Source organism: Protopterus annectens, chromosome 1.part1 (assembly GCF_019279795.1).
Source record: "Protopterus annectens isolate FY-2018-M chromosome 1.part1, PAN1.0, whole genome shotgun sequence".
In the NCBI taxonomy this organism is placed as follows: Eukaryota; Metazoa; Chordata; order Ceratodontiformes; family Protopteridae; genus Protopterus; species Protopterus annectens.
In genome coordinates, this window is record NC_056726.1 from 522148739 (window position 1) to 522167651 (window position 18913).

General features: G+C 41.0%; 1 protein-coding gene and 1 long non-coding RNA gene across 2 annotated transcripts in view; one reads left to right on the forward strand and one right to left on the reverse strand.

The window, feature by feature from the left end:
• MAP3K5 (mitogen-activated protein kinase kinase kinase 5) overlaps positions 1–18913 on the reverse strand; it is a 2923819-nt gene that overhangs the window by 1773850 nt on the left and 1131056 nt on the right. The window lies entirely within an intron of this gene.
• LOC122806201 lies at positions 14954–17951 on the forward strand. Its single transcript, XR_006365489.1, has 3 exons — positions 14954–14990; positions 17337–17339; positions 17841–17951. It is a non-coding gene; the product is annotated as an uncharacterized LOC122806201 (long non-coding RNA).

Below are 18913 nucleotides of genomic sequence, written 5' to 3' on the forward strand. Positions count from 1 at the left end.
ACCTGCTCAAGGTAATGGCTGGCATCAAGGTACCAGGTACTGTCAGAGCTGACCCCTCAACACCAAAACCTTGAAATCGGGGGTAGGATCGGAGAAGGAATAATCGAGATGAAGGCAAACTGCATGCCCCCTGCTCTGGAGGGAGAAGGAGCAGGCAAGACTCCCATCAGTATCTGGGTGCAGATAAATCTCCACATTGTCCTGTCCACCTCGGCTTCAGAAAGGCTGCAGGTGGATCTGGAAGAAGAGACCACCGACACCGGCCTAGAGAGGTAGTGAGGTGATACCGATACTGGGGAACAGCTCTAAAGCACCTCCGGCTCTGGGGAGAAATGAGGGGAACGGAGCAGGGGAGACTCAATACTTGGGAGCCAAGCAGAGCTTGACAGGTGGTCCTGCTGAGGGCGAGCAGTCGGGTGATCACTTCCTCGGCCTGTCCTCATGTTTGTTTACCCTTGTTCCCAGTCCTCTTAGCGGGAGTTTGAGTCCTAGAGGCTAGAGTGGAGATAGTAGTAGTAGCCGGGCTAGCAGTAAAAGGGGCAGCCTGGGCCCCAGTGGAAGGTGGGGGGAGAAGGCCTTTTAGGATAAGTTTATTCCTCCTATCGATGAATGCATGGGGATTGAACCCCACACAGATCGAGAAGGAGAAATCAAGATAGGCAACCCCTAGACACTTAATACACAGTGTGGCCATCAGCTGGGGAATGTTTATGGTCACACTCTATGCATTTATGAAAACCAGGTTTGGGAGTCTTTGACATGGCCAAGGGAGAGAGAGGCCCAAACAGAAGAAACACACACACAATCCTAGAGATAGTACATAAAGAAAAGTTTTGTTTTTTTTGAACAGATGCAAAACCCGGAAGGGGAAGTGATAAGAAAAGTAGAAAAAGAGAATTCCTGGATAGAAAAAAAGACCTAAAGCAGAAAATTTAGACCTAAACATAGCTCAGAGCAACGGATCACGATGTTTACACGAGCGTGGCAAACTCAATCTGAAGCAAGAAAGGAGACAGGGGCATTATGGGTAGGGAAGGAGCTTGGAGCTGAAATCAGATGCTGGAGAAATGCGGCCAAGTCAGATCCATGCCAGATCAGTATCCCACAGGTTGAAGAGCAAATGAAGACCACTTCAGATCTAATATTACCTTCTTAAGCTATGCTCATGTTAATATAAGCCGTTGTAAAAAACTAAATATTTAAGAAGATTCATTTTGACCTGCATGGCAAAGTAGAGCAGAGATGAACTGCTATGACCCACCTAGTTGGCCACTTTATCCTTCTGACTGAAAAAGCTATTGACATTGGTTAATCAAAAGCTTTTCCCATCTCTCAAAATCACTGTTGCACATCTCTCCTCTACATGACTTTTTTCACTCTGTCAATGATCTAACAATACAATCTCTTCAAGAAGGCTGTTGCAATCATCTGCCACCTTGCACATAAAGTTTGATGGTAGACATACAGCACATGACCCATTAGGTCTATGACTTACTTATAAGCTGCAGGTCCTACTTATCCTAAAGCATCGGTGTCTTACTCTAGCCACTCAAGTACTCAGTCAGTCTTTTGCCTGCCTCATACATTCCTGAATTTAGTCAGTGTTTGACTCTTCTACTATAAAAAGCGTTAACTGTATACACCTAAAAGAAGCCCCCACGTCCAAGTTCATTAACTCTGTTTATAATGGCTTCTACATTACCTTAAATTCTGGGACCAACTGTTTAAATAAAATAATTCTGACAAAGTAAAAATGGAAACTTAACCATCTCTACAGATAAGTTTGCAACTCCCATAGCAAACTACCAGAAAGCAGCATCACACATACTGTTGGGAGTAGGCCCATGATCCACATATTAGCATTGTTTCATTGTTCACTTACACACAAATATTTTGTATTTGATCAGAAAAACTTTACCTGACTAGAACAGAAATTCAATCTGCCTCTGCTTAAGCAATTATTTATTTTTTTAAAACATTCTAGTGTATAGAATGCTTTCTTTTGATATGCTGAAGTGCAATCATTTTAGACCATTTTTGTCTGGTTCAAAAACATGTTTTTTGGCATATGCTTGAGTTGGTGGCAGCTGCAAAAGCTCCCATGGCACCTACCAAAAATAATATAGGAAGTTGCCCAATACCCTGGCCACTAGCTTGGTGGGAATAACCTAGTTAACAAAGGGTAAATACATAAAAAAAATAAAATATGGTCTGCAGCATCAGAAAGCAAATTACTACTTATATTGATGTGATCCTATTAGGTAATGTAGGCAGCTGCCTTGGGCCTGGTGCTGGCTTAGGGGTAGATGTACAACATTAATTATAAAAAGAGAAAAGAATTATAAAAAGAGAAAAGAACGGTTTCTGACAATATTAAGAAAAAAAAAAATACTGCACTCTCTGATTAGACACACAGTGTCTGAGTTATTGTTGCTGCTGCTTCTTCCTGTTTGCCATGTGTGCGCACTGCTTCCTGTTTGGCAGCTGGCACTCCTGCACAGCAAATGAGGACACTGTCCAGAAACAATGGCGTGAGATTTAATCTCATAACAGAAGCAGAATTTCTTCTTTTTTTTTTTTTTTGTTTCTTGTGCAGGTGATGGAACATTCTTTTTATAAAAACAATGAAAGTCAATAGTGTAGCCACTTTCTTTTTATAGCAGCACACAGAATTATTTTTGTAGCTGAATATGAAAAACAGAGCAGGTACCAGCAGCACAAAATGCATGTGACCAAACCCAGAACAGAACGCAAAGAACAGGAACAGAGCTGTGTGTGGAAGATCAGACCAGATAGCACAAAGTGTTAAGAGCGGTTGGGTGAACCCAGAATGGAATATGAAGAACAAAGCAGAGTATAGAGATATGTCTTTTTTTTGTGCAGATGTCCTTTTTATAGCAGAAAAGACCAAACAATTGAACCACGAACGGAACATGAAGAACAAGTTTATGTGCAATGCCCTTTTTATAGCAGCAGAACAAAGCAAGTAAATGAACCTGTGTGTCTGTATAAAATGCCCTAGTTAGAGTAGCTTGTTTAGTTAAGTGACTTGCTCACACTCAAGCCTTGTACCACGGCTAAGGAGGCAAGACACTTAATCATCCACACCAAATGCCACACACACTTCCCACCACTTTTGCAAAACATTTCTGAATTTGCCTCATACTTGTACTCTTTCCTTGAGCAAGTCACTTAACCAGACAGTGCTTGGAGCAAGTGAAAATTTGAGCTAGAGTCTTCAATGGTCCCCTGGACTGCAAGCCTGGTAGTTAGTACTTATGAACCAGAGCAGTTATGGTGTAAAGGAAAAAAAATTGATTGTTGTAAACAGGTGCATCATCACATGAGCCATGTTATTTGGATGAGATCGTTGGTTTCCTTAACAGTGACATCTTATATAGCTATGAATAAAATGGGATAGAAATCTGAGTTTAATACATTTTTAATATAGCTTTTTGGTAGGCACATAGGAGTGAAATGCACTGCTTGGGTTACAATAGTTTGTCCAGCACTTGCTGTAGATGAATAAAGCTATGAGCTGTTAAGGAGCTGTTTTCCTTAGCAAATGGTTTGATTCCGTCAGCCCTCATTTGGCTTCTTTTTGACTCTGTCAAGTTACTTCACCTTGTATTCTTTCTTTTGTGTTTTGGCACATTCTGTTGCTGCCTGATTTTTATCTACTTCTGGTCTAATTCTCATTCCAGCTTGATGTCAATATGCTTCTCCTCATGTTTCAAAACCTTCACTACATTTGGGTTTTGTGAGGTCAGCAGATATGTATGCAGTCCCATGATTCAAAGACTTGTATATTAATACTAGGCTAACTGCCCTTGTAGGCAATTTTAAGCCTAGCTAATTACCCCATGTAAGAATCAAAGCCTGTACCTTGTGTCTGTAAGGTAAACACCTTAATCATTACACTGACGATTGCCGATCTATACATGTAATCAATTTCAAGATGACCCATACCCCCTTTGGAACAGGGAATATATAATCTTGGCATGCACTGATTTTTATAAATCATTTGATAAGCAAGAAGCATCCTTCTTGTTTTCTATCTAATCTATCAAACACCTTTTGGGGCCAAATGTAGAAAAACGACACGAACTAGGACAGCCACCAAAGTAAGGAAACACACAAAAATTACTGTCCCAAGGTAGCAATGAACTCAGCTAGTACTTAAACTGTTGATTTCCAAACCAAAAAAACCCTTTCAGTAAAATTCAGCGAAGTAGACCATAGGTAAAGATGCAAAATCACTTTAATCGAAACCACTTAAAACAAATGTTGAGCGCTTTCCTCTACATAAAGTAGACTTCATCAGAACATTTCTACAGCACAGTTTTACATTTTAAATACTCTCCCATAACCTTTTGGGTCGAAGTCAATTACTCCAAAACTGTAAGTTAGGACAGGAAGAGTAAATTGGTTTATAGCTTGAATTTTGTTCCTAGATAACTGTTTTCAGGATTAATTCAAGTCTTCTAAAATATTCCTGAGTTTTATTCCCATTTGGTCATGTTTTATTGTTGATATTTAATAAATTCCCAAATATTTATACACTCCCTCTTGCTCAAATTCTTTTATATCACATTCTTGTGTCAAACTGATGTTTTCTTGGTGCTCCAGCTTTCCTGCTTTAAAATTTGCTTTTGCACATTTATCAAGACCAAATGACATTCTTAAATCATCTCAAAAGGTTTTGACTACTTGCAGTTGTGCTTTTAGTTCCTCATCTGATGAGCTATACAGTTTTAAATCATCAACAAAGAGAAGATGAGAAGACTTTAGACTCTGGGAGTCAAATTATAGCCATGACCTAATCTGTTAAGCAGATAGCTTAATGGGTTAAGGGCAAGGCAAAAGAGCAGCAGTGACAGAGTGTCACCCTTACAATAGGGAGAATACAAAAGCAGAGGAGGAAAGGTGGGAGGAGGAAGATCCAACAGAGCCTTCGAGAAAGCCATGCAGGATAGTCCTAGCAAATCCAGCTCTAGCCCTGGAAACCACATCCAAATGACAGTACTTGGTAAAAGTATGCACAGAAGTCCAAGTAGCTGCTCAGGGATGGAGATAGTATCTAATACTTTGAAAAAAGCACTAGAAGAAGATACAGCCCTGGTAGAATGAGCCTTAGCAGATTACATTTTTTTCCCATGAAGAGAGTAACAAAAGGGAATGGCGTTAGATATCCATTAAGAAATACTTTTGTTAGAAACAGCCACACCAAAAGACCTAGGGTCAAAGGAAAGAAAAAAAGTTTATCATATTTATGAATGGCTTTAGTTTTACCCAAATAAAATCTGAGTTGTCTATGTAAACTCAAGGTGTGAAGAACCTTCTCCCTAGCAGACTGTGGAGAAGGGAAAATATGGGAAAATGAATAGATTGATGAAGAGACAACTCATTAACCACCCTGGGCATAAATGAAGGATTAGTATATGGAGATGCACCCTGGCCTTATTGAAAACTAAAAAAGGAGGAACAGCCATAACAGTCTGCAGGTCAGAAACACTTTATGGCTGTGGTAAGGGTCAAAAGAAAAACAGCCCAACAAAAAAAAGCTGAAAAGCTGCAGCCTCAAAAGGAGCCTGTGTCAATTTTTCCAATATAAAATTAAGGTCCCAGAAAGAAGGAATAGGCGTCCTGGGGGACCTAATAAGGAGGACACCTTTAAGGAACTGTTTGACTTCAAACCACTGACTTTCATCGACTAATATCCAAGCTCAAACTCTCTCTTCTTCTACACTCACTAACAGAAATTGACCTCCAAGCTGACATGCATCCTAACCAAGGGCCCACACAGTTACTCCCAACCCTACCCAATAACTCCCACAACACCTAATACCACCCTCCACCTTCTATCCCATAAAAAATTCCAAATCAGACTTGCTCCCAACTAATTTTAACCTCAGAAGTATCCCACAAAAAAAAAACTTGTGAATTTCATGCAGCCCTATCTACCTACACTCCTGATATAGTAATTACCAAGACATGGCTAAACCCCACATCAAAGATGAGGAAATAATAGTGATTATAATGTCATTAGATAAAACAGGCTGAACAAGCATCGTGGAGGCATTACCACAAAATTGAAAAATTTATCTGTAAGCCCACATATCTATTAGAAGAAGAAATTCTATCCACCCTATTTTAAGTAAATCCACATAAAACCATCATAATTATTACCTCTTAACTACCATCAGGAATAATCTACCTACCATTGAAAGTCTCCTATCCTGGGCATCCTCTACTTTCAACCAAGAAACTATAGTGCTAGGCGATTTCAACTTAGACTGGCTATGCTGCTCACCTGACAACCCCTCCAATTTCATCAATCTATTCAATTTCACCCAAACTATAAACTTCCTGACTAGAATCGATAAATACACTAAGGAAGAATCTACTCTAGACTGGATACTAACCAGCAAGGCCAACCTTGCCCACCATGCTGGGTGCCTCCCTGATTCTCTCAGTGATCACTCCCCTACCTTTCTACTAAGGAAACACATTCACTCCCCCTGTAATGTCAGTTTCAAACACATACACAACAAAAGAAAATTTCCCCTACCATCTTAAATTCCCTACTTCAAAACTGCAACTGAACACTTCTAAAATTGTTCCACCTACAAGCTGTACAACATTTTAATGATACCTTCCTCAACATCCTTAACTTTGCCCCAACAAGAAAAATATGCTCCAAAGCCAAAAACCTACCTTGGATAACCAAAGACACAATCTCTCATTAAACAAGGAGGCAGAGCCTGAACTGCTCATCAAACCTCCAAAACCTCAGAAAACTTCACCGCTTACAAACTAAGAAACTTAAGAAGCAAATATCTGACAAAAAATCTTATTTTCTAGCCTGTCAGCAAAAACACATAAATAACCCATAAGAATTATAGGTTCATAGGTAGGTACTAGGCTATCTGCCCAAGGGCATATATAAGCTTAGCCAGAGTGTGCCGGCTTTCGCCGCCCCATTGATTAATTAACTGATACTCTGTCAAGCACAGCCAATGAAGTGATCCCAGGGGTGTATTTTCTGTTACCCATCCACTTGTCAAGGTTTCTCTTGAAGAGTGTTAGTGAGGGCCTCTGCCTGATGTAATTTGGAATTTTGTTCCAAAGCATGGGAAGTCTCTGTGACAGGAATCTATCCCTCCAGCATGTTCTATTTATTGTTCTGGCGAGGTTTAGCTCACTAGAGTGCATGGCTCGCAGTTACTTGGATTTCTTTAGGTGGAGCTTGTCCATCAATTCTGTGTTGGACATGGCTTTGTAAGTAAGGCAGAGATCACCTCTGAGTAAGCGAAATGCCACTGAGTACAGCCGGAGTTTTTTCAGTCGGGCTGCATAGAACATATGTTTGAGACCAGTAATCCTCTTGGTGAGGTACTTTTGTGGTCTTTCCAGCTGTTGGAAGTGTCTTGCGAGGTACATCCCAAATGTGGCATTGTACTCTATGATGGGTCTAATGAGTGATGGGCAGAGGGGCACTATAACCTCTATTTCTAGATGCGAAACCTTTAGTAATTAGATGGGCCACATAGAAGGATTTCCTAACTACTTTGGCAATACGATTGTCAAAGGAGAGTACTATCTACCTGGGTCCCCAGATCTCTTATTACATCTTCTGTATTAAGGGGCTGCCATCTATGTGGTAATTCGTGAGTGTTTTGTTTTTCCCAAACGGGATGACTATGCATTTTTTGGCACTTAGCTTGAGGCCATGACTTTGACTCCAGGTGTCCATCTCAGTAAGGCACTTTTGGAGGATGTCCGTGTCAGCTGGAGTCAATCATGGCTCCCAGTTTGCAGTCTTCAGCGAACTTGGTTAGCCATAGTCCTCCTGTGTTTGCCTGTACTTCTGAGAAATATATGCCGAACTGTATGAGTCCCAGGATCGAGCCTTGTGGGACACTACTTGTGACTGGTTTAGAGTCGGACCTGGAGCCCGCTATTCTTACCGTGTGAGTTTTGTCTGTAAGCCAGTTGGCAACCCATCTCGTGCTGTAGGGGTTTATGTTTATGCTGGTGAATTATTCTTTAATACCAGAGTGGGGAATGGTGTCGAAAGCCTTGGCGAGATCAAGGTAGGCTGTGTGAACCACCTTTCCCTCGTCTATGCCCTTGGTGACTGTCTCGAAGAAGTCAACCAGGTTTAGTAGGCATGATCTGCCCTTAAAGCCGAACTGGGTCGGGTCAAGTTTTTGGAAGTTCCCAATGTCTTTGTTAATGAGTTCCAAGATGATGCGCTCCATAGCCTTGCAGACCAGGCTAGTCAGGCTTATGGGGCGAGAGTTACCAGGGTCAGTTGTGGCCCCTCCTTTGTGGAGAGGAATAACCGTTGCTGTGTGCCATTCTATGGGCACGTAGCCTGTGGAGAGGCTGAGGTTGAACAGCGTGTTTAGGTTGGGGGTTAGTTTGTTCTGTAGTTCATGCAAGACGCAGCCTGGGACACCATCTGGTCCCATTGACGCTGTGTTTTTGGCTTTTGAATGGGCTGCTTTCACCTGTGCGTCTGTGATTTTTGGGACACTACACTTTTCCAGTATTGTTGTGGGCCCTTCTGGAGGTAAGAGGGGGTGAAGTTTGCACTGAATCTATCTGCCAGGATGTTGGCAATATCAGTAGGCTCAGTATATTTTGTGCTATTCTGCACTAGTTCAGTGCATATCTAAGAGTTGCCACTTAGATTCTTAACATAGCTAAAGAAGGCTTTGTGGTTATCTTTTGAATCCTTGGCTATTTTTCTTTCGACGTTAGCCTTGGATGATTTCATGACGGACCTCAGTTTCTTACGGATACTGATCAGAGATGTCTTTCCTTCTTGGGATTTGCTTTTTTTCTGAACTAGTTTCCTCCTTCTATTATATAGCCTGTTTATTGCAGGGGTCCACTAAACTGGTTTCCTTCTCTTAGAGGAGTGAGTCTTGGTTTTGCTAGGGATGGCATGATCCGTGTATCCTTGTAGGTACTCAGAGTGCATTTGTAAAGGTTTCTCCATCTTGGGCAGCGTTATCCTTTAGGGTGGGGGCTGTGAAACTTACCACCTCTGTCTTAAGTAAGGTGAAGTTTGCTTTAGAAAAGTTTTTCACTGTGGTTTCCTTAGCTGGGGATGGTGGTGGGGTGTGGACATCCAGAGTGATTAGTTTATGGTCTGATCTAACCAGTGATGGGTTGACCTCCGGTGTGGAACACCTGTCGCCCATGTTGGTGATGAAAGGGTCCAATAGGTTTTCACCTCTGGTAGGGGAGTTTACCAGCTGATCCAGGGCATTTGAGTTGATGAATTCCAGGAAGCACTAGGCCTGGGAATTTGCACTCAAGAAGTTTTCCAAGTGAATGGTAGGGTAATTGAAATCGCCCAATATCAGGGTGTTTGGTAGGACCTTCATGTTTTCCAGTGTCTCCAGAAAGGTGGAGTGGTGGCCCTGGGTCATGGAGGGTGATCTGTAGCAGACCAGAATTTGCATTGCAGATTTGCCCGATGTTAGTTGCACATGGATGATTTCAGAGGTATCATGCTGCGCCACTAACCTGGAGGTGTAGGTATCCTTGATGAATATGGATACACCCCCTTCCTTTAGTGTTTCGGTCCATGTTCTGTGGACAAAATGTGTGGTATGAGAGTTGTAGCCGGTAGTGCTGGGGTGCTGGGGTGCTCTCTGGAGTCTTGAACCAGGTTTCAGTTACTGCACAGATGCTGACGCTCTCCATACTGAGGAGTGCTTCGAGCGCATGCATTTTGAGATTTAAACTCCTGGCATTAAGTAGCATAACCCTCAGTTTTTTGTTAATTGTGCTGTTTACACAGGTGAGTTTGAATTTTGAGCCTCGTCTAAAAACAGCACTATGGGGGCAGCAAGAGCCTTGGCCAGTATTTGAAAGTCTAGGGGTGACAGGAGCAAGCCGTCTCTTGCAAAGCAACACAGCTTGTTGAACATGTCGTCCCATGCTGACAAACACTGGATCCCCTTTGAATGACACCAGAAGCTTAGCCAATTGTTGAAATGGATCATTGTTTTCTTTATACTGAGTTATCATTCTTGGTGAGAGGAGGATGCTTCTCAGGGTCAGGGTCATACCAACCTGGGCTACATGTTCAGAGAGCTCTTCCATGTCTCTTTTCATGTAGTCCAGGGAGGTACGTCTCAGGTCATTCACACCAACATGAACAATTAGAGTCATATTTGTACTTGTTCTGGAGTGACCCGAGTGCTTGTGTTATGTGGCAGACTCTGGCTCCTGACAGGCACCTAACAGTAACCTTCTGCTTGTCCAGCCTAGTGAGTGGGACATCAGTGTGCCTGACTATAGAGTCACCTATTACTAGTGTGTTATGTATGTTATTTCGTCTTAAGGGCTGTGATTGTGCGGTACACTAATTTTGTGTTTTATGTGTTGTCTGGTTTGTGACGGGAAGTGTAGGTTGTTTGGGTGCCTGCTTTGGAGGTCTTTGATGCTTTTGCAGGATTTTATTTAGAGCCCCCCCCCAGTATGATTTTGTGTATTTATGTGTATTTTTTGCCAGTGCTGTTTTAGTAGGTCTGTGCGCGGCTTGAGTTGTGGTGCAAGTGTTAACCTTCTCTTCTTGACTCTGTCTATTCCAGTCTTGGGTGGAGACAGCTTAGCTTCCAGTTTGGCTGTATAATTGCATCTCTCGCATATGTTAGTGTTTTGTGGTAGGAGGAGAGGGTTGTCTGTGTACATGAGGCAGTTGTAACATTGCCTCAGGATGGATCTACTTCATTCGACCGACACTTCATTCGACCGACAAGTATTATTGGCATGTAAATGGGATATGGCCCCTTCCCCACTGTAGTGCGACCCTGGAGTTAGAATATAGTTAGGAGGGTGTGGGGGACACTTTTGTTTTACTAAGCAATATTAAAGCAACACTAAACAATATAATATGAAATTAAGTGGGGGGGGGGTTGTAGTTTGTTATGGAGCTTTTCTCCCCGGGTTTCCACTGAAAACGGGCTACTTGCACAGCCAGACGCTACTCGGTTAACAAATGTTAAACAAAATAAATAAAATCTAGAAGCCAAATGAGGAGTCAAAAGCAGAGAAACAGAAATGGTTGACAAGTGGGCTTTAACAGACGAGTATGCCAACCCAGCATTCAGCGACTCATACAAATACGAAAGAAACAAAGGAACTTCCACAGAAAGTGGATCCAGATTATGAGCAAGACATCAAACAGAAAATATTTTCCATTTGGAAAAATAAGATTTCCTGGGTTTTCTGGCTCCTGCAGAACCCAAAACACTTACTCAAAGCAGATAAAAGAACATTCCGACTGATGATCAGAGATTGCATTCAGATTAGTGGCAAAAAGTTCTGAGGATGGTACGTCACTTTCATGTCCTACATGGGGAGCATGTGTGTGATGTAACACATCCCTATTTCAATCTAAGGTTTTGGTACACTGGCTGGACATCGGGCTGCCCTAGGCAGGGGATCCCTACTGCAAGGAATTCTGCAACAGTGATACAAAGAACATCTACTCTACCACAAGCACAGTTGTAGACTGTAGAAATAGGTGATGATCTTGAAAAAAATCACTAATCTGCAGCATATGAAGCAGGTGAAGAGAGGGTGCATGGGGAAGGCAATGGGAAGGGCTGACAATTTATGAAGGGAATCTTGTGATACTAAAGAACTAGAGAGACAAAAGGCTTTAGCTTCTAGATTGCCTCTTACACACATTTATAATGAAAACAACACATTAATTTGCAATTTTTGGAAAGATAATCATAGGTTTAGCATACTAACTGGAGAGTAGTCTTGGGTTATTTCTAGATTAGTCAACATCACAAAGTGTATTTCCATAGAATTAGTAAAAATGGACACATCATGAGTTCTCAATAGTTGCCCCGTAATCTCAGTGGATATTTCTCTCTTTTGCCTTCCACTTATATTAACATGGTAGCCTTCCAATAAACCTCTATCCCACTTTCTGTCTCTTTCTCTCTCCATCTCTTAATGATAGTTATGATCAGCAAGAAAGCAATCTGTTGTACCTTTGCCAACAAGTGCGCTAGCCTGTGTTACATATTTATTGCATTTTCCTGCTGTTTGTTGCAAAAAAAAAAAAAAAAAAAAAAAATTATCCTTGTTTCCCGTCTTTCCTGACCTAGAGTAGTCCAAATACAGGCTTTGCTGTATTCTGGACTTTTGGAAAGTTCCTGTGTTGTCCATTTCCTTTCTTGGATAAAGGGAGGCTTCTTTGTTCACCAGTGGCAGTGGGGAGCTTAGACCAGCCTATCCATCCCTGGAGGAGTGTTCCCAGCACAAGACTCTGGTAGTCTATTGGCCGTTTTGGGCCAATTTCTAGCTCTTTCAAGTCCCCCTGTATAAAACCCACTTTGGCTCGGTTTTTGCGCTTGTTACTACTCAGCCAAGCTCCTCGTGGTCCTGCAGAGTGGTGCTAGCAGCAGAGAGGCTAAAAGAGCGACTGCTAACCTGATAAGTGTTTTTTTTTTTTGCTACTACCTGGGCGACTGTCCGATCTACCTAAACTGCAAGTATTTCTGCTTCTTGAACTGTTTTAAACTGTTTAAAGTTGTTTTTGCACCTGCACTTTTAAAGTTTCTCCTGTTTGTTGCATTTGCCTGTTGAGGCTACACACTCAAGTGCACTAGCCTGTGTTACATATTTATTGCATTTTCCTTCTGTTTGTTGCAAAAAAGAAAAAAAAAATGATCCTGGTTTCCCGTCTTTCCTGACCTAGAGTAGTCCAAATACAGGCTTTGCTGTATTCTGGACTTTTGGAAAGTTCCTGTGTTGCCCATTTCCTTTCTTGGAATAAAGGGAGGCTTCTTTGTTCACCAGTGGCAGTGGGGAGCTTAGAGCAGCCTATCTATCCCTGGAGGAGTGTTCCCAGCACAAGAATCTGTTAGTCTATTGGCCGTTTTGGGCCAATTTCTAGCTCTTATAAAACCCTCTTTGGCGCAGCTTTGCACGATTTTGCACATAGCGCAGCATCGGGCAGCTCCGCTTAATTGGGTTTAAACCATTCTCGGTTCCACAAAGTCTGCTCTTCACTTTTTCCCTTAGAACTGATCTAGTTCTCATAATAAACACCTACTCTAAAGCCTGGCACTTGCTCACTAAAGCAATTATATAAGTCAGCACTAAAAAATTAAAAGCACTACACCCTCACAAACTCCCCTCGAGTACCTTGTTCCCCATTGGCCCTTTTTTTTTTTCAATTATAAAGGAATTCCCAATATTATTCTAGCATGTCCAAAGGTCAGTTGTCAATCTCCTCTCCGGTCCAGCTGGTGAATATGGGAATCTTGAGGCAATGTTACAACTGCCTGATGTACACAGACAACCCTCTCCTCCTCCCAACAAATTCCAACACATGTGAGAGATGCAACCATATAGCCAAACTGGAGGCTAAGCTCTCTCAACTCAGTACTGGTGTAACCAGTCAGGAGAAGGAAAAGTACAGTTTTGTACCTACCATAAATGTAGATGTCCGATAGGTATGCAAATGCAGTCCTGACATATGGGTTGTCCTGCCTCAGGCAGCCCTTCGGTCGGCCGGATTCCAAAGTCCTGGTCCGGCGTCGGCTGATGTCACTCTTTCCCCGACGTCAGAGCGCCTGGGGTATAAAAGCGTCAGCTGACACCATCTTCTTCAGTGTTTCTTGCCCCAGATGCCAGGTGCCCTCTAAGGAAGGCTAAATTTTGAAAATAGAGAAAAACTTCCAGACAAGTACAACAAAATAAAAAACAAATACACCATAAAAGATTACCCCAGGTAGCTAAAATGAGGGGTAGAAACCCAAAAGAATACCACAAAGGGGTAGGTGGGAGGGAAAACCTGACTGCAATTGCATACCTATACATTTATGGTAGGTACAAAACTGTACTATGTCCTTCAAGGATGCAACTGCAGTCCTGACATATGGGTTGAATACCATAGCCAACCTGGGGGTGGTAGGCACCAAGACAAAGATGGTGTAGCTAAAATGCCCTGCAGAACTGCAGAAGCAAACCCTGCTCTGGATCTGGAATATAAAGGCAGGTTGTAGTGTTTGGAAAATGTATGCACGGAGCTCCATGTAGCAGCTTCTAAAATGTCCTTTGTTGCCACTCCTCTTAAAAATGCTGTGGAGGTGGCTGTAGCTCTGGTGGAATGTGGCCTGATGTCAGCTGGCACAGTTTTTCCATGAAAAGAGTAGCAGAACCGAATGTAATTTCCAATCCATTTAGAAATTGTCTGTTTGGAAATTGCTTTTCCCTGTAATCCAGCAGTGCAAGCTACAAAAAGCTGGTCAGATTTTCTGAAAGACTTTGTTCTGTCCAAGTAGTAGCGCAACTGTCTGTGTATGTCCAAGGTGTGCAGAAGTCTCTCTACTTTATTTTGAGGATTGGGAAAGAAGGTAGGCAGGTGAATAGCTTGATTCAGGGACACCCTGGATACCACCTTTGGCATGAATGACGGATTGGTTCTCAAAGAAACTCTGTCCTGATGAAAAATGAGAAATGGTTGTATTGCCATAAGGGCATGTAGCTCAGAGACTCTCTTCTTGCTGAGGTTACTGCCAGAAGGAAAGCTGTCTTCCAAGACAGAAATTTCAACTCTGAAGATGCTGCTGGTTCAAAGGGAGGAAGAGTTAATTTTTCCAGCATGAAGTTGAGGTCCCATGCAGGCACTGGTGGTTTCCTTGGAGGGTTGATGTTCTTTGTACCTCTTAGAAACTGTCTTAGCAATGGGTGAGAAAATACAGGCGGGTCAGTGTTATATTTGGCAGATATTGCTGAAGCATGTATTTTTATGGAAGAATATGAAAGACCATTGTGTAGCATTTCAGCCAAATATTCTAGGATCAGTGGAATGCTCATCACTGATGGGTCTTGACCCTTTTTGCTGTTCCAGATAAGAAATCTCTTCCATTTTGCTGAGTATGTTTTTCTAGTGGAAGGTCTCCGCGCCTCCAGGATGATATCTTTTACCCTTTTGGAAAGTGTATCCTGAGGAATACCACAGAGGCACGAGCTCAACCAACAGTACTTTATTGCACAACAACACACAGGTTCACCACTACTGACCTAGGTTTCGTCCCGTAAGACTTCATCAGAGTGTGCTGAACCAGAAAACATTAAATACAATCAAATTATTCAATAAACCAATCAAAGAGAAAAACATCAATCAATAAAAAACAATTAAAAACACCCACAGTTGAACTCCACCCAGTCAACTCAGACATAAAATATGTATACTGAAACAGTTGATGAATAAAATGTGAATGTTAAAATAAAAACTATAATGAATTTGTTGGAATATGAAGACAAATGAAATTATATTTTTTAATAACAGAAAATACACATTTTTGAGTAATACGACCCAGGATGAATTTGAAATTATTAATTATTTATGTAGTATTAAGGATATACGCATCATGAAACCAGATAAGGGTAGTGGGGTTGTTATAGTGGATAAAGTGGATTATGTGAGTGAGATGCTTACTATGCTTATGGAAGACAATTATACAGAAGTAAGAAAGAATGAAATTAATATAGCCTACAGGAAGGTAGATTTGGCCCTCGATGATATGCTGTTTCAGGGGGAAATCAATGAAAATGATTATCAATTTATGATCAATAAATCACCGGTAGTTAGTGGAATATTTGGTATTCCTAAAATTCACAAAGGTCTGGACAATGTTCGGTTCAGACCAATTGTGGATGGTAAGAGGAGTAAAACTTCATTTATCAGTCAGTTTTTGGATACCAAACTAAAACCTGGGTTAAATAGAATATCTCACATCACTAAGGACTCTTGGCACTTTTTAGATAAAATCAAAAAACTAGAAGTCTAAGACAGTTTTTGTTTTGTAACCATTGATGTGATTAATTTATTTACAGTTATCCCACATGAAATAGGGTTAGTTTGGCTGGAAGAACAATTGTTTGCAACGGGAATTTATGATCAAGAACAGATAAATATATATGTTAAGTTAATGGAATTGGTTTTATGCAACAATTTTCTGTTTTTTGAAGATCATTTTTTTCGACAGCGTATAGGCGTAGCTATGGGGGCGGCTTGCGCCCCCATCTACGCCAATTATATTATGCCTTTTTGGGAGGCCAATTTTGTGTTCAATAGCGAATATTGTCCATATATTAAATTTTATACACGCTATTTGGACGATATTTTTATAGTTTGGCAAGGTGAGAGGACAATATTGGAAGCCTTTATTAAGTATATTAATCAAACTGTTTGGTTTTTAAAGTTTACCCATGAAGTTAACGAAGATACAATTTCATACTTGGATATATGTCTGACACATGTGAAAGAGAAGGGTTGTCTTGTATCCAGAATTTACAGAAAGCCCACCTTTTCCAACTCATACTTGCATTTTGACAGTTGGCACCCTGGTCATCAAAAAAGAGCCATCATTAAAGGCCAAATGGTCAGGGCAGCACGTATGGTTAGTGAAGAGGTGGATTTCCAATTAGAGTTGGATTTTATGGTTAAACTTTTTTTGAATAGGGGGTATCCTAAGTATATGTGTGATGAAATCAGGAAAGAGATACAGTTTAAAAGGGATGGAGGTATTTTTCAACCTATTCTTAAAAGTAAAGATGATTTTTATAGTGATACAATTGATCAATGTAGGGGAAATGTTCAATTTAATGAACATTTTTTGTATGTCCTCACCTTTAATGCTGACACTGAATATATTAGAACGATTATCGAAAAGAATTGGGAATCTTTTGCTAGATTAAAAGATTTTAAAGGATTTGCTGCACGTAAACCTAAGTTCATTTTTCGTAAAGATTTGGCCCTGAAGGACATTTTTGAGAGAAGTGCCATGATTAAAGATAACGTTGGTAATAAAATTATGGGCAATTTTAAATGTGGTAGATGCTTAACATGTGCGCATATTTTGCCTACAGGGAACAATATTATGATTAACAACATACCCGTCAACATCTCGGGGCATTATGATTGTTTCTCTGTTAATGTTGTCAACCTTGCCAAATGCCAGGCATGTATGGCTTTTTACGTGGGAAAGACTTGTAGACGTTTTAGGGAGAGGATAAAAGAGCATATATTGGACATACAGCATAAGAAGCCTACTAATGCACTGGCCAGACATGTCATAGCACATAATGATCATAGTTTCAAATTTTGTGTTATAGAGCAATTGGTTAAAGACCAACAGGGAAGGACCACTGACTATCACTTAGATGTATGCGAACTGAAATGGCAGTTTAGACTGAATGCATACCAATATCCGGGTTTGAATGAATTTATATCCATCAAGCCATTTTTGAGGTTAAGACATATATTAGGGTGACATCAGATGGTTGATGTCTTTATAGTATATTAAATTCTGGTCATGGTTATATATATGTGTATATATTGTATATACTTTATATATATATATATATATATATATATATAAAATATTACATTTTTTATTCATTTTTTATAATAAGCATATACATTCATTTTATTTGTCTTCATATTCCAACAAATTCATTACAGTTTTTATTTTAACATTCACATTTTATTCATCAACTGTTTCAGTATACATATTTTATGTCTGAGTTGACTGGGTGGAGTTCAACTGTGGGTGTTTTTAATTGTTTTTTTATTGATTGATGTTTTTCTTTTTGATTGGTTTATTGAATAATTTGATTGTATTTAATAATTTTTGGTTCAGCACACTCTGATGAAGTCTTACAGGACGAAACCTAGGTCAGTAGTGGTGAACCTGTGTGTCGTCGTGCAATAAAGTACTGTTAGTTGAGCTCGTGCCTCTGTGGAATTCCTTTTACAGTTTGGTTCTGGTTCTTGGTTTGAGTATCCTGAGGAATAGTCATGGGATCTTCCAAGCTGTCAACTTCAATGTTTTCAAGCTGGGGTGTAGTGTCCTGTAATTGTGCTGTGTCAGAAGAAGTGGCCATTGAGGAAGGAGCCACAAATTTGTGTGCGTCAAGCTCCGTAGCAGTGGGTACCAGTGTTGTCTTGGCCAGTCTGGAGCTATCAGAATGACTTTCGGTTGCTCTGTCTTGATCTTTAGTAACACCTTGGTCATCAAAGAAAGAGGTGGGAAGGCATATAGTGTTAGAGAGTTCCAAATGAAGGAGAGAGCGTCTACCTTCCATGCTTGAGGATGGTATGTCCTTGTGCAAAACTTTTTCAGATGGTGATTGAGGTGGGAGGCAAGAAGATCTATGTCCGGCCTTCCCCATGCTTGAGCTATTCGTAAGATGATGTCTGGATGCAACATCCATTCGTGTGGATCCATGATGTCTCTGCTTAGGCTGTCCGCCAGAACATTGTCCTTCCCTGGTACAAACTGGGATTGTAGTTCTATTTTCAATTGTAGAGAAATATCCCAGAGATTCATTGCCAGTCTGCAAAGAGGGTAGGAATGGGTACCTCCTTGCTTGTTTATGTACCACATAACTGTGGTATTGTCTGTCTTTATTAGTAGATGGCCCTGATGCATGAACTTTTCGAAGGCCTTGATTGCATGTATCACTGCTAGCATTTCTTTTTGGTTGATGTGCAGGTGCTTTTCTTTTTGTGTCCATTGTCCTTGAATGCATCTGCCCTCCATGTGTGCCCCCCCATCCATGGTCCGAGGCGTCTGTTGTTATGGTTTGACTTGTATGAGGCTTGCTGAAAGGCAGACCTTTGTTTATCTGGCTTGCTTGAGCCCACCACAGAAATTCCTTTTGAAGGCATGGAATGAGCGGGATCAATGCTTCCAGGCTGTGGCTGTGTTGAGACCATAGACTTTTTAGATACCATTGTAGTTTCCTCATATGCAGCCTTGCGTGTGGAATCAGAAGACTGCAAGATGCCATGAAACCCAGGGCCTGCAGGATTTTCCTTGCAGTCATCTGGGTGCGTGATGCCAATTTTCTG